The 13,256-nt window shown below is 45.8% G+C and overlaps 1 protein-coding gene across 3 annotated transcripts in view; it reads left to right on the top strand.

Moving 5' to 3' along the window:
- The window catches only part of LOC126188292 (juvenile hormone esterase-like), a 546,097-nt gene that overhangs the window by 230,022 nt on the left and 302,819 nt on the right, over window positions 1-13,256 (top strand). The window lies entirely within an intron of this gene.

The raw sequence follows: 13,256 nt of genomic DNA, 5'->3' as shown, positions 1-13,256 counted from the left end.
TCACTATGTGCCAGCAAATGTTCCAAAATGATCCTGCAAAGTCAATATACACTCGTTGCCATAGCGATTGAGTCGTAGGCCAAGCTGCGAATGTCTGAGGGCGGAGCGGATTGGTCCTCACGCTTGCGCCACACTGACGTCATCTGTTCAGTGTGGGCGTCCATGCCCTGCCAAGTACAGTGCCGGCACGCTAACTGTTTACTGCGAACCATTCCCCAGTGTCGTTCGTGGGGGCAATCGCAACACATCCTTTTGCAAACCTTTGGAAATGTATACACGCGACTGTCCACTGTCATTTTGAATGGAATCATCCTGCTGAACTGAGTTCTGAATACTGTTCAATATACGAGGCCAAGACGTGCGAATGTAACTCAGCAAAATCTTGAGATCTGCGCCTGCTTCCATGGCCTGAGCAATCTTGAAATAGTGCGAGGGAAAAGACTCCAGCAATTCCGAGTTCTGCGCATCGATTTGGCAACAAGATACGGGAGACGCATCAAATTCAGAGTCTGTCATGCTTTGCCGTACGTCTGTACACAATTTCATACTGATACTGCGAAAGCAACAAAGCCCAACACTGCAATTTTTTAGCATTGCGTTTAGGAACCGGCTTGTGATCTATCAGTAAAATGAACTTGCTATCATACAAATATTGACGGAATTTGGTTACACCATACACAATAGCGAGAGCCTCTTTTTCTGTTTGCGAATAATTGCACTGAGTTTGAGTTAACAAATTTGAGGCAAAAGCAGTTGGTCTGTCTTGTGCACCACTTGTGTGCTAAAGCACTGCGCCGATTCCGTGGGAAGAAGCTTGACTTGCAAAACTACCTGCTTGGTATGCTCTAAACGCATCACTCTTCTGCCACTAAGTAAACCATTTTTCAGTTCCTGAAATGCGTCCTGACAGTGTTTGGTCCACATAAAACTTAATTTTTTCCTGCGCAAGCGATGCAATCGAGCCGCGATCTCAACGGCATTCGGTATGAACCTATTGTAATATGTCATTTTGCCTAGTACTGGTTGCAGGTCAGGCACATTGTGAGAAACAGGCAGGTCACGGATTGCAAACAAATGAGATTGGAGGGGGTGCACACCCAGACTTTATCACATGACCTAAGTATTGTAGTTCAGTTTGAAGTAAGTCATACTTTTCGAGACGACAGTTCAGTACTGCTTCTGACAACACTCGAAAAAGAGTATGCAAATTGGCAATGTGTTGCTCTGGTGTACGACCTGAGACGACAATATCGTCAAGGTAGTTTGAACAAACTGGCTCTTTTGCAGTCATCTGTTCCGAATAACGCTGAAAAATTGCGGGTGCGGAAGCACTGCCGAAGAGCAAACGCAAATACCTGAGCAGTCCTAAGTGTGTATTGACAACAAACACTTTGTGGGTGTTCATCCAATGGAGTTTACAAAAATGGTTCTAATTGCTCTGAGCCCTATGGGACTTAACATCTGAGATCATCAGTTCCCTAGAATTTAGAACTACTTAAACCTAACTAACCTAAGGAAATCACACACATCCATGCCCGAGACAGGATTCGAACCTGCGACCGTAGCGGTCACTCGGTTCCAGACTGAAGCGCCTAGAACCGCACGGCCACACCGGCAGCCGGAGTTTACAAGTAGGCAACACGAAATCTATCTTAGAAAAGTAACGTCATGCACCAAGCCTGTCCATGAGTTCCTCAGGGCGAGGTAACGGAAAAGTGTCAACTATTGTCTGTGGGTTGACTGTAGACTTAAGTCAACACAAATGCGAATTCGACCAGGAGGCTTAAGCAACAAAACAAGAGGACTTGCCTATTGACTAGCTTGAATGGGAACAATTAGACCATAATCTTGCAATTCTTTCGAATCAATGGCTACTTTGTCTCAAAGCAAATGGAACGGGGCAGGCCTGGAAATACTTAGGTTGTGCATTGTCTTTCAGTGGAACATATGCTACAAAGTTATTAGCTTTTCACATTCCTTCTGAAAATAGTTCAGGAAATTCTATAAGTATGCTAGCTACACTGTCTTTTGGTTCAAAAGCAGACATTGAAAGTACATTGTCTTGGACGCTAAGTCCAAACAAATCAAAGGCATCTAAACCGAATATGTTCTTACTGCCTCTTGATTTCAACACAGTAAAATTCACTGCCTTAGCGTGAGATTTGTGTCAGGCAAACTACACTGTCCAACCACTGGAATTTCCTGTCCGTTGTAAGCCGTGAGGTGCTTGCTAGATTTAGAAAGGCGTGGTGAGCTTAACTGTTCGTGCGTTGCACGATTAAGCAAAGTTACTTAGGCGCCTGTGTCTAGCTGAAAGTTCACACGACAGCCAGCAACTCTTCATGAGACAAATAGTGAGAAAGTCGTTGCACAGCAGTAAGGCGAGGAGGAGGCATAGCCTTAAACTTACTTTTGTCAGAACCTGTTGTTTGTTTTGAATACATAGCGTTCACTGCATGTGCACGAGCCTGTCTTTTCTGGGAGCGGGCAAAATTAGCGTTTTTGTGGCGTCGCAAACAAAGTGCTTGGACATGCCCTTTCTTCCCCACACGTGTTACACGTTGCGTTACCTGATGGGCAGTCCTGTCTTTTACGGCGAGCAAAACATCTATGGCAAGACTTCACTAAATTCACAGTCCTGTTTACATATCTACGCGGCTGTCCACGTGACTGTGTAAGCGCTCGTTGTTTCGGCTGCTTGGGGCGATTGCGAACAAGGGGCGACTCGTCCCGACAAATCGTGGCCTGGTCAAACTTATCGGCAGCTATGGCACCCGAATCATATTGCTCTAAGATTTGCAATACTTGAAGTGATGGATCAGAGTACCTTAGGATCTGTTCCCATATTCTACTATCTGGGACACTGAATGTTATTGCATCACGTATCATTAAATCACGTTAAAAGCTGCTCCCAACTAAAATTTACGCTTCCTAGTCATGCCCGTTAATTCTGTTTACTACTGGTTGTACGTCTGCTCCGACTTTTTCTGCAAGCGAAAGAACTGATCTCTAGCTGCAGCTACTTGGACTTACTGGTCATAGTATTTAGTTAATGCAGCGATTATTTGCTCACAGACGAGTTCGTCGGGAGATGCTGATGGGAATAGTTTTTGTATTAACCTAAACACTGGGGACCCTGCAATCGAAGGAAAGTATTGTAACTTTACAGTACCTTGAACACGAGAAACCTGACAATGTGCTTGGAACTGAGTCAGGTATTCAATCCATTCCTCCTCAGTTTTCATAAATTGTTGGAACGTTGTATACTGGTCGGCGGCACTTATTGGGCTGGTTCGTTGGTTGTGGTTGTGCGGCCCTCTCAGCTTGTACAGCCAGTAGTTTTTATACCGTCGCCAGTAAGGTAGCGATTTGTTGGTTCTGAAACTGAAAAACTTGTATTAGATCCATCACATTGGCCGACTGTGGCTGAGGCGCGGCGGCAGGGGACGGGGAATTCATGGTTTACACAAATACATTATATGAAAAGGCGAGCAAAGCCTCTGAAAAAAGAAATGTGATTAGCTCTGCGGCTCCCCTCCTGGAATACATGCAAGAACACGACAACACATTAGCAAATAGAAACACTTGAACACGAACACCACTGCAAGCTAAAACACAAGAGAAGCACGCAAAATCTTCGGCCGGGTTGATTAACTTTGATTGCCACTAAATTATTCTCGTTTGCCACTGTCGTCTTTTACTACAAGGAAGCAAGAGAGTGGATGTTAAGGGTGGCCTGTATCCTTTTTCTACCACACAAATGCATGCGTGGATTAATACGGGTCTTTATTTAAATGAACTGGAACCTTTACATAACTTCAATAAAGTCCATGTCCATGTTGCGCAATGATGTAATGTCAATGAAACTAGTCCTACTACAGTCACTAATCTGGTCGCTGTGTACTGTCATAGCTTGTGATGAACTAAACCCTCTCTGCTGGTAAACTGAAAGACGCCAAACTGGATGACTGAGTGAGTGAGTGAGACCATCTGTTTTTTTTTTTTCTCTGTATTGTGATTTCATTCCCCTGCCCCATATGGGCAGGGGAGGGCTGTCAGCGGCACAATCCGCCGCTCTTCAGCCGAGAGACACGACAACTAAAACAAGAATAAAATGATACATACATAAGGAGATAAAAAAGGGGAACATAAAACAGCGTAAGGGGAAAAAATGGAGGTAAAAAGACATGGACATGTAGACGTTCATGGGGGACAGTTAAAAAAGTCACCAGAAAGTTAAAAAACACAGTCGGCGATGCTTGAAACACAGAGAAGACACTGAATGTGCATGCACAGGTTAAAAGTTGGCCACAGTATTAAAAACACTTCGAAACAACACACTTAAAACCCACTAGCAGCACACACGACGAAGAGTAAAACTACCAGGTGGGACCTGCCAAGGGAAAGGTCAGAGAGGATGGAAAAGGAGGGGAGAGCATGGGGCAGCTGAGGAAGCAGCGGGATGAAGAGAGGAGGGGCAACCGTGGGTTCACGAAGAGGCAGGAGACACGTGGGGTGGGAGAGGAAAAGGGAAGACAGGGCAGGAGGGAGTGCAGAGACACTGAAAGGAGGCACAAGAGATGGAGGGGGAGTAGGAGGGGAAAGCCGCTCAGAAGGAGGGAGGGGGAGGAGAGGGAGCCCTGAGGAGGAGGCAGGAAGAGGGGGTTAGAGTTGGTAGGAAGGGTAGATGTCAGGGCGAAGCTCATCATCCGGGTGGGGTAGATGGTGGAAGTTGTGTTGGGAAAGGAGATGGAGGGTGTGGAGATGGAGAGAGGGAGGGACACAACGCTAAAGGCGCAGCAACTGGTTGGGAGTGGAGAGGAAGGGAGACACCAGGGGGTGAGGGGGATCAAGGCGGCGGACAATGTATAGTGTACAGTGACCATTCACAGTGGAGTCCGTACCACTACCGCTGTCCTCTCCCCTGCCACGCCATCTGCTCAGGTATGGGCCAAGTCATTTTGAGAGCAGTCGACTTGCCCAATGTAGGATGACTCGTCTTGCCTCACAGCTACAAGCAGCTTGTCACGCCCCTCTTCTGGTGAGTGACCAACCTGTTCGAAAGCACCTCAGAACAGCCTTCCACTTACCTGGACACTCGAATCAGAAATTGGGTGAGTAGAGTGCAGTGTTGAGGGCTGCATACATTAGAAATCAAGGCGCCACTGTTACAACAGTGCTATACTGGTTTCCTTCCTTCCCACTGAAGTTCCGCAACTACGACGTGTCTGAGAACGGTGGGGCTCCGGTTACTTCTTTCTGGTCGACTCATTTCCTGTTGTTAAAATGTGCGAGAGTATAAAGTCATGATGTAACGTGAAAGTTCCCTCGTTCTTCCTACTGATGTGTAGCACTGATAGGGCAAAATGGCCAACTCTCCAGATCAATGACCCCCACCGAATCTGTGTGTTGTGAGACTGTGGAGGGTACGAACTTACGTACTCACTCTGTTTTCAACACCCATATAGTCCTTCTCTCGTACCTGACAGCAGTCTCAAGCGACGAGATTTCAGTTAAATGAACAGCGACAGAGATTGTCGACTCGAGCCTCTGAGTGTTCTAGGACCCTCTAGCGAGTTTAAAGCGAACGCAAAGACCTCATTTTGATCTCTATCGGCCAGTCGCTTGTCACTGGCGTTCAGAAGAGCTTGTTACGTCACACAACGCTCAAGGAAATTCAACGCATTGGCTACTTGAGCGGTTTTGTGCACCTCAGTCAGTATTTCTTGTATCCTATCTCAACACAACTTCTAGTACTTTAATCATTCCGCAAGAATTTCATGAACACATTTTTTAAACTTGAGGAAACTCATTACATAAGGACGAAATCGTAAGCATCTGTGTTCCCGAAATTTTGCATCAGCTTTGTGCTCCAAGTCTTCAGTGCTAATAGATGGTCAAACATTCTGATCTTCATCGTGAATGTTAGTAAGATCCTCTTTAAACGATCTAGCCCATTTTCATACTGTTACATGGCTCATAGTAATTTCTTCATATATTTTGTTAGTCTGCCTAAGACTCTACATTGCTGTTTTGTCTTATAACACAACGAAAAAGAACCACCGCACGTGTTTCGCAGTCGGCCGCATTTTCAATTAAATGAGAATTTTTAATAAGAGCGAACAAACGCAAACACGGACGAGTGCTTCCTCTGTGGCGTCTGTGGCTAGTCAACAAAGCTACGAACCTAGTGCACATGCATTAAACATCGAACACAGTTCTTTAGTAGCCAAATATAAAGTAAGTAAGTACTATATGAAGTACTATGTAAACATAGTACTTACATAAAAAAATATTACTTGTACTTTGTTAACCATTGTACTGAAGTGTGTGAGGTTTTAGGCAAGTTCATTTTTAGAAAGACTGACATGTTTCTTTCATCCGTGCATGTGTGCTTGTAGCTGCCGTGGAGTCACACAAGGGCCACGGCCAGAATCAGAGCACTCTTTGTGGTGCGAAACGCGCGAGACAAATTACGTGCCGTACTTCTCCGCAGATCTATTGGCGGATGCAGATTAGTCTCCTACACTGCTACACTAGCTAATAAGTCTAAGTAAGTGTCGCTAGCTTTGCTTTGATCCGCGAGACCAGGTTAAACTCTTCAATATTACAAAGCCGATAATTTCAATCTTGTAGCTACCTAACTAATCTCGAGAAGGATCCAAGATCTGTCTAGTCAAATGGAATTTGTACACAGCTCAAACTTCGTACATCGAATCCCAGAAACTTTCGTTGACAGTCTCCACAGAAACAAAACAGAGATATCATTTAATAGGTAAAAGCCGCACAAAACATCAGTATTTTAAATTTCCACGGAAACTAATTTAGTTCATTTGCATTAACTAGATCTCGCCAAGTTCTCTTGGTTGATTGGATCTGAAGGCTCCTGTCTCCTGACCACGTTCATGCTCACAGAACTGTAAAACTTGCGTAGGTAACTGAAAATGACTCTAGCAGATTTCTACGCCCACTCAAAGGAATTCACTTGCGAACTCTTTTGAGCTTAATAAACTATCTGACCTAAAGTATACGGACACCTTGTAGTGCGTGAATCCCCTCTTCGCCTTTATGATGGATAGAACTCTGCAGCAGACACAATGAGATGTCTGAATGTCTGTGTAGTAGTGGGAGACCATTCTTTCTCAAGACCCGAAATCAGGAGTGACGACTGCTTTGTCCTCCACTGGGTTCATGTCGGGACTCTGGACAGATCAATCATTTGAGGAGTGTCGGTGTCCTTTTTTGTAGAAGGAGGTCGAATTGAAACTGACTGCAACCCTTGAATATCTGGCGGAATATTATGACAATAAAATGAACAGAAACAGTCTCGACTGCAAGAAAACCTTTATTTTGTGATTACCAGTTTCGGTCAGTTTTTGACCATCTTCAGACCTCATGCCATGATCATAGGCGGTGGCGGTGAAGGGAGCAGGTGTTACAACTGCACGAACATCAACGGCTCAGCTCAGTAACCACAAAAATAAAGGTTTCTTGCGGTCCAGACTGCTTGTGTTCATTTTAAAGTACTAAAAAGCCGCTGTTCTCCATGAGAAATATACTCAGAAATTACTATCACAGTAACCACCCCCCCCCCCCCCAAAACGCAGATATGTGCATTTCACTTGAGAAATAGACAAGCTAGGAAAAACTGGAAGTGACTTCGAGGGGAAAGCAACTACAACACTTGGACACCTTCACACACGTCAGAGGAAAGCTCGGAGCACACTTAGTTTCAAAGACCTACGAGAACATGAAGCTCAAAGGCTCTACTCGAAATAATATCACACGCAAGCTCACTGACAGCACCTGGTGGACTCAAACAAAGGTTCTATGTAAGTCTGCTCTAGCTGTACGTCTCTCCAGGGCAGAATATGCGGCACTAGTCTGGCAGAACTTCGCACGTTGACACCGCTGTTAACGAGACAGGCTGCACTATAACTGGTTGCCTACGACCAACTCCAGTTGATGAAAAATACCATCTTATTGGTCTAGCAGCCCCAGATATTGGACGAAGAACAGTGGCAGAGGTTGAGAAGGAAAAACAGGAAAACCATTCCAGGCATCGCACGTTTGGAAGCGAAACATCATGTCGTAGGCTGAAGCCGAGGGACAGCTTTCTCCAGACAACTTAAGCGATTACATCGTAAGCTTCCTCTGGCCAAAAAGCACGGTAACGAAAGAAGGCAGCTGTAAGTCTTAGCAAAAACATAAAGGAAGAGCCCGCTGCTAGTTTCCAACTATCCTACAAGACGTGGAAGACTCTGAACAGATTGCGAACTGCAGTGACGCGGTGCAAGGAAAACTTGAAGTGGTGACGCCACATTACTGGAGATGCACCTGCGAATGTGGAGAACTTCAAGATGCTGAACACCTCTTGGTCTGCCCGAAGCTTTCAGCAATCAAGACTGCCGAATTCTGGGCCTCAAAATGAATCTGACATGTACAAATATCTTGTGTATTTATTGCAGGTATGTTTTGATTTTGTAAATAACCGTGTTGTACTGTCCTAGATACGAGAATAATAATAATTGTCCACAAGCCATTGCACCACAGATGCTACGGTACAACAGCATTCTACATCTACATCTACATCGATACTCCGCAAGCCACCTGACGGTGTGTGGCGGAGGGTACCTAGTGTACATCTGTTGGTTCTCCCTTCTATTCTCGTTTTGTTCGTGGAAAGGAAGATTGTCGGTATGCCTCTGTGTGGGCTCTAATCTCTCTGATTTTATCCTCGTGGTTTCTTCTCGAGATATACGTAGAAGGGAGAAATATACTGCTTGACTCCTCGGTGAAGACATATTCTCGTAACTTCAAGAAAAGTCCGTACCGAGCTACTGGGCGTCTCTCTTGCAGAGTCTTCCACTGGAGTTTATCTATCATCTCCGTAACGCTTCCTCTATTACTAAATGATCCAGTAACGAAGCGCGCTGCTCTCCGTTGGATCTTCTCTATCTCTTCTATCAACCCTATCTGGTTGAGATCCCACACCGGTGAGCAGTATTCAAGCAGTGGGCGAACAAGTGTACTGTAACCTACTGCCTTTGTTTTCGGACTGTATTTCCTTAGGAGTCTTCCAATCTATCCCAGTCTGGCATCTGCTTTACCGACGATTAATCTTAAATGGTCATTCCATTTTAGATCACTCCTAATACCTACTCCCAGATAACTTATGGAATTAACTGCTTCCAGTTGCTGACCTGCTATATTGTAGGTCAATGATAAAGGATCTTTCTTTCTATGTATTCTCAGCACATTACACTTGTCTACATTGAGATTCAATTGCCATTCCCTGCACCATGCATCAATTCGTTGTAGATCCTCCTGCATTTCAGCACAATTTTCCATTGTTACAACCTGTCGATATACTACAGCATCATCCGCAAAAAGCCTCAGTGAACTTCCAATTTTATCCACAAGGTCATTTATATATATTGAGAATAGCAACGGTTCTACGACACTTCCCTGCGGCACACCTGAAATCACTTTTACTTCGGAAGACTTCTCGCCATTGAGAATGAGATGCTGCGTTCTGTTATCTAGGAACTACAAAATTGTTAAGGCTTTCGTGGCCACTTGTTGACAAATTGCCTGTTGGCTTCTGTCTCGGGTTCTTAGGCCGACGTTCACATAATGATTTTTCTGACGTTTCGCCAGCACGAGTGGCTGGCATTGTCAAAGCTTCACCCTCCATTGGTGATTTCTACGAACAGCTGGAAGGCGTCGCCATGGGTAGTCCTCTCAGTCCAGTGGTGGCCAACTTCTTCATGGAACAATTCGAAGCACAGGCACTGGACTCGGCGACTTGCAAACCTAAGGTGTGGTACAGGTACGTCGATGATACTTTCGTGGTGTGGAGCCATGTTGAATAACAGCTCGGTGACTTCCTAACACACTTGAACAGCCTCCATGCCAACATAACATTTACCATGGAAGTAGAAAAGGACAAGAAACTGCCATTTCTAGATGTGCTGGTCACAAGGGACGGCGAAAGCCTGGGACACAGCGTGTATCGAAAACCGACACACACGGACCGATACCTTCACAAACTGTCAAACCACCACCCGAGCCAGAAAGGAGGCATGATTAGTACGCTCGTAACGAGAGCAGGACGAATATGTGAGCCGCAACACCTCAAACGGGAAATGCAACACCTGGAAACTGTTCTGAGGAGCAATGGGTACTCCAGAAATTACATTAGAAGTGTAACAGAGCCAAACACTCGGCGGAGTAAGGAACCAGAAAAAGAAATGTCGGGTACGGCCTTTCTGCCATACATTCCCAGAGTGACGGACAGAATCGGCCGTATATTGCGCAAAAATGGCGTAAAGACGATTTTCAAACCGACAAGGAAGATCAAAGAGTGTCTTAGATCGGCGAAGGAGAAAAGAGACCCACTTGCAATGTCGGGAATATACCGTATACCATGCACATGCGGAAAAGTTTATGTCGGAATGACTGGACGATCAATTAACACCAGGATCAAAGAGCATAAGCGACACTGCAGGTTGGGGCAGGTGGGAGAAATCGGCCGTGGCAGAGCACGCACTGAATGAGACCGACCACGTAATAAAATTTGCCGACACGGAAGTTCTGGCTGTAGATGTGATGATGATGTTTGGTTTGTGGGGCGCTCAACTGCGTGGTCTGGCTGTAGAGAAGCACTATCACACGCGCTTGTTCAGAGAAGCTGTAGAAATATAAAAACACGCGAACAGTTTCAACAAGAAAGAGGAAAGCCTTAAGGTAAACGGGTCCTGGCTTCCCGTACTGCAGCGAACGACCGTCGCAGGTAGCAAGAGGAGAACCGCACCGGAAATGACCGCGGAGAAGCCCTCGGACGTTGGCGCGCCAGGTACATTTAGTCTGCGGTCGCGAGCTCGGCTCCAGTTCACCACCGGCAATGGAGGGTGAAGCTTTGACAATGCCAGCCACTCGTGCTGGCGAAACGTCAAAAAATCATTAGGTGAACGTCGGCCTAAGAACCCGAGACAGAAGCCAACAGGCAATTTATCTAGGAACTCTTCGATCCAATCACACAATTGGTCTGATAGTCCATATGCTCTTACATTGTTCATTAAACGACTGTGGGGAACTGTATCGAACGCTTTGCGGAAGTCAAGAAACACGGCATCTACCTGGGAACCCGTGTCTATGGTCCTCTGAGTCTCGTGGACGAACAGTGCGAGCTGGGTTTCACAAGATCGTCTTTTTCGAAACCCATGCTGATTCCTACAGAGTAGATTTTTGGTCTCCAGAAAAGTCATTATATTCGAACATAATACGTGTTTCAAAATTCTACAACTGATCGACGTTAGAGATGTAGGTCTATAGTTCTGCACATCTGTTCGACGTCCCTTCTTGATACAATCATCGCCTCCGAACTGTTCCTCTACTACACACAGTACACAGTGTTGTAAAATGTGTTCATATCGTTCCGCATTTACGCCTTCTTGAGCGTAATAAGGGAATCACTCCCTAACAACGAAAAACGCGCCTGTACCATAACACCACCTCCTCTGTACTTGACTGTTGGCACTACACGTGATGGCAGGTAACGTTCTCCAGGCATTCGTCAAACCCAGACTGCCGGCCGGGGTGGCCGAGCGGTTCTAGGCGCTAAAGTCTGGAACCGAGCGACCGCTACGGTCGCAGGTTCGAATCCTGCCTCGGGCACGGATGTGTTTGATGTTCTTAGGTTAGTTAGGTTTAAGTAGTTCTAAGTTCTAGGGGACTGATGACCTCAGAAGTTAAGTCCCTTGGTGCTCAGAGACATTTGAGCCAAACCCAGACTCTTTCGTTGGATTGGCACAGTCATCATGTATCTAAATCACTCGTCTCCAGTCATCCTCGTCACTCGTTAAATCACCAGAAATGTGTAGCTTAAAAGCAGCTGCTCGGCCACTGTTCAGATGGTTCAAATGGCTCTGAGTACTATTCGACTTAACTTCTAAGGTCATCAGTCGCCTAGAACTTAGAACTAATGAAACCTAACTAACCTAAGGACATCACACACTTCCATGCCCGAGGCAGGATTCGAACCTGCGACCGTAGCGGTCGCTCGGCTCCAGACTGTAGCGCCTAGAACCGCACGGCCACTCCGGCCGGCTCGGCCACTGTACCCCATTATTTTAACTCCCTACAGACATTGTTGTAACCGGACTGCTGGTAGCACGACTGATTCCTCTTGCTGCCTTTGTGTGATTTTTTTTACAACCATCCTGCACAGCGCTCTGCGGTCTCTGTCTGTCAGTACATATGGTCTTCCTCGTCTTGCTACAGCTGTGATCGTTCTTTCGTATTTCCACTTCACTGTCGCATTACCAGCAGTCGATCTGGGCAGGCTCGGAAGGACTGAAATGTCTCTGATGGTTTTGTAGCACAGGTGGCATCCAGTGACTAGCCCACGTTCCAAGTCACTGAGCTCTTTGGACTGAACCATTCTGCTGTCACTCCTTCTCTACTGACAACACGGTACTCCCCACCATCTCTGATAGTGGCGGGTCCGCCTCTCGTGACATCTAGTGGTCAGTTAAGCATTACATTGGATAGTCTGGATACTTTTGATCAGATAGAGCATGTGCAAGAAAGAACTTTTGAATCATGAAGGATCACCCCAGAACGCAAAAATTTTAAACACTTTAAATAGTCAGCTATGCTCCAGAGGGCACAAGACACTTATTGTATCCCTACGAGAGATTCTGGCCGACCTGTGATTCTTCGAATAGCAAAACCGCTCCAAAGGTCGCAGCCACTGTATAGGAAAATCATTCTCCCTTCTTGACTTCCGCAAGGCGTTTGATACAGTTGCCCACAGTCGTTTAATGAACAAAGTAAGAGCATATGGACTATCAGACCAATTGTGTGATTGGATTGAAGAGTTCCTAGATAACAGAACGCAGCATCTCATTCTCAATGGACAGAAGTCTTCCGAAGTATGAGTGATTTCAGGTGTGCCGCCGGGGAGTGTCGTAGGTCCGTTGCTATTCACAATATATATAAATGACCTTGTGGATAACATCGGAAGTTCACTGAGGCTTTTTGCGGATGATGCTGTAGTATGTCGTGAGGTTGTCACAATGGAAAATTGTACTGAAATGCAGGGGGATCTGCAACGAATTGACGCATTGTGCAGGGAGTGGCAATTGGATCTCAATGTAGACAAGTGTAATGCGCTGCGAATACATAGAAAGAAAGATCCTTTATCATTGCCCTACAATATAGCAGGTCGGCAACTGGAAGCAGTTAATTCC

The sequence above is a fragment of the Schistocerca cancellata genome, chromosome 5 (genome assembly GCF_023864275.1).
Source record: "Schistocerca cancellata isolate TAMUIC-IGC-003103 chromosome 5, iqSchCanc2.1, whole genome shotgun sequence".
In the NCBI taxonomy this organism is placed as follows: Eukaryota; Metazoa; Arthropoda; class Insecta; order Orthoptera; family Acrididae; genus Schistocerca; species Schistocerca cancellata.
Note: the sequence above shows the minus strand (reverse complement) of the source record. Positions and strands in the feature narration are given on the sequence as shown.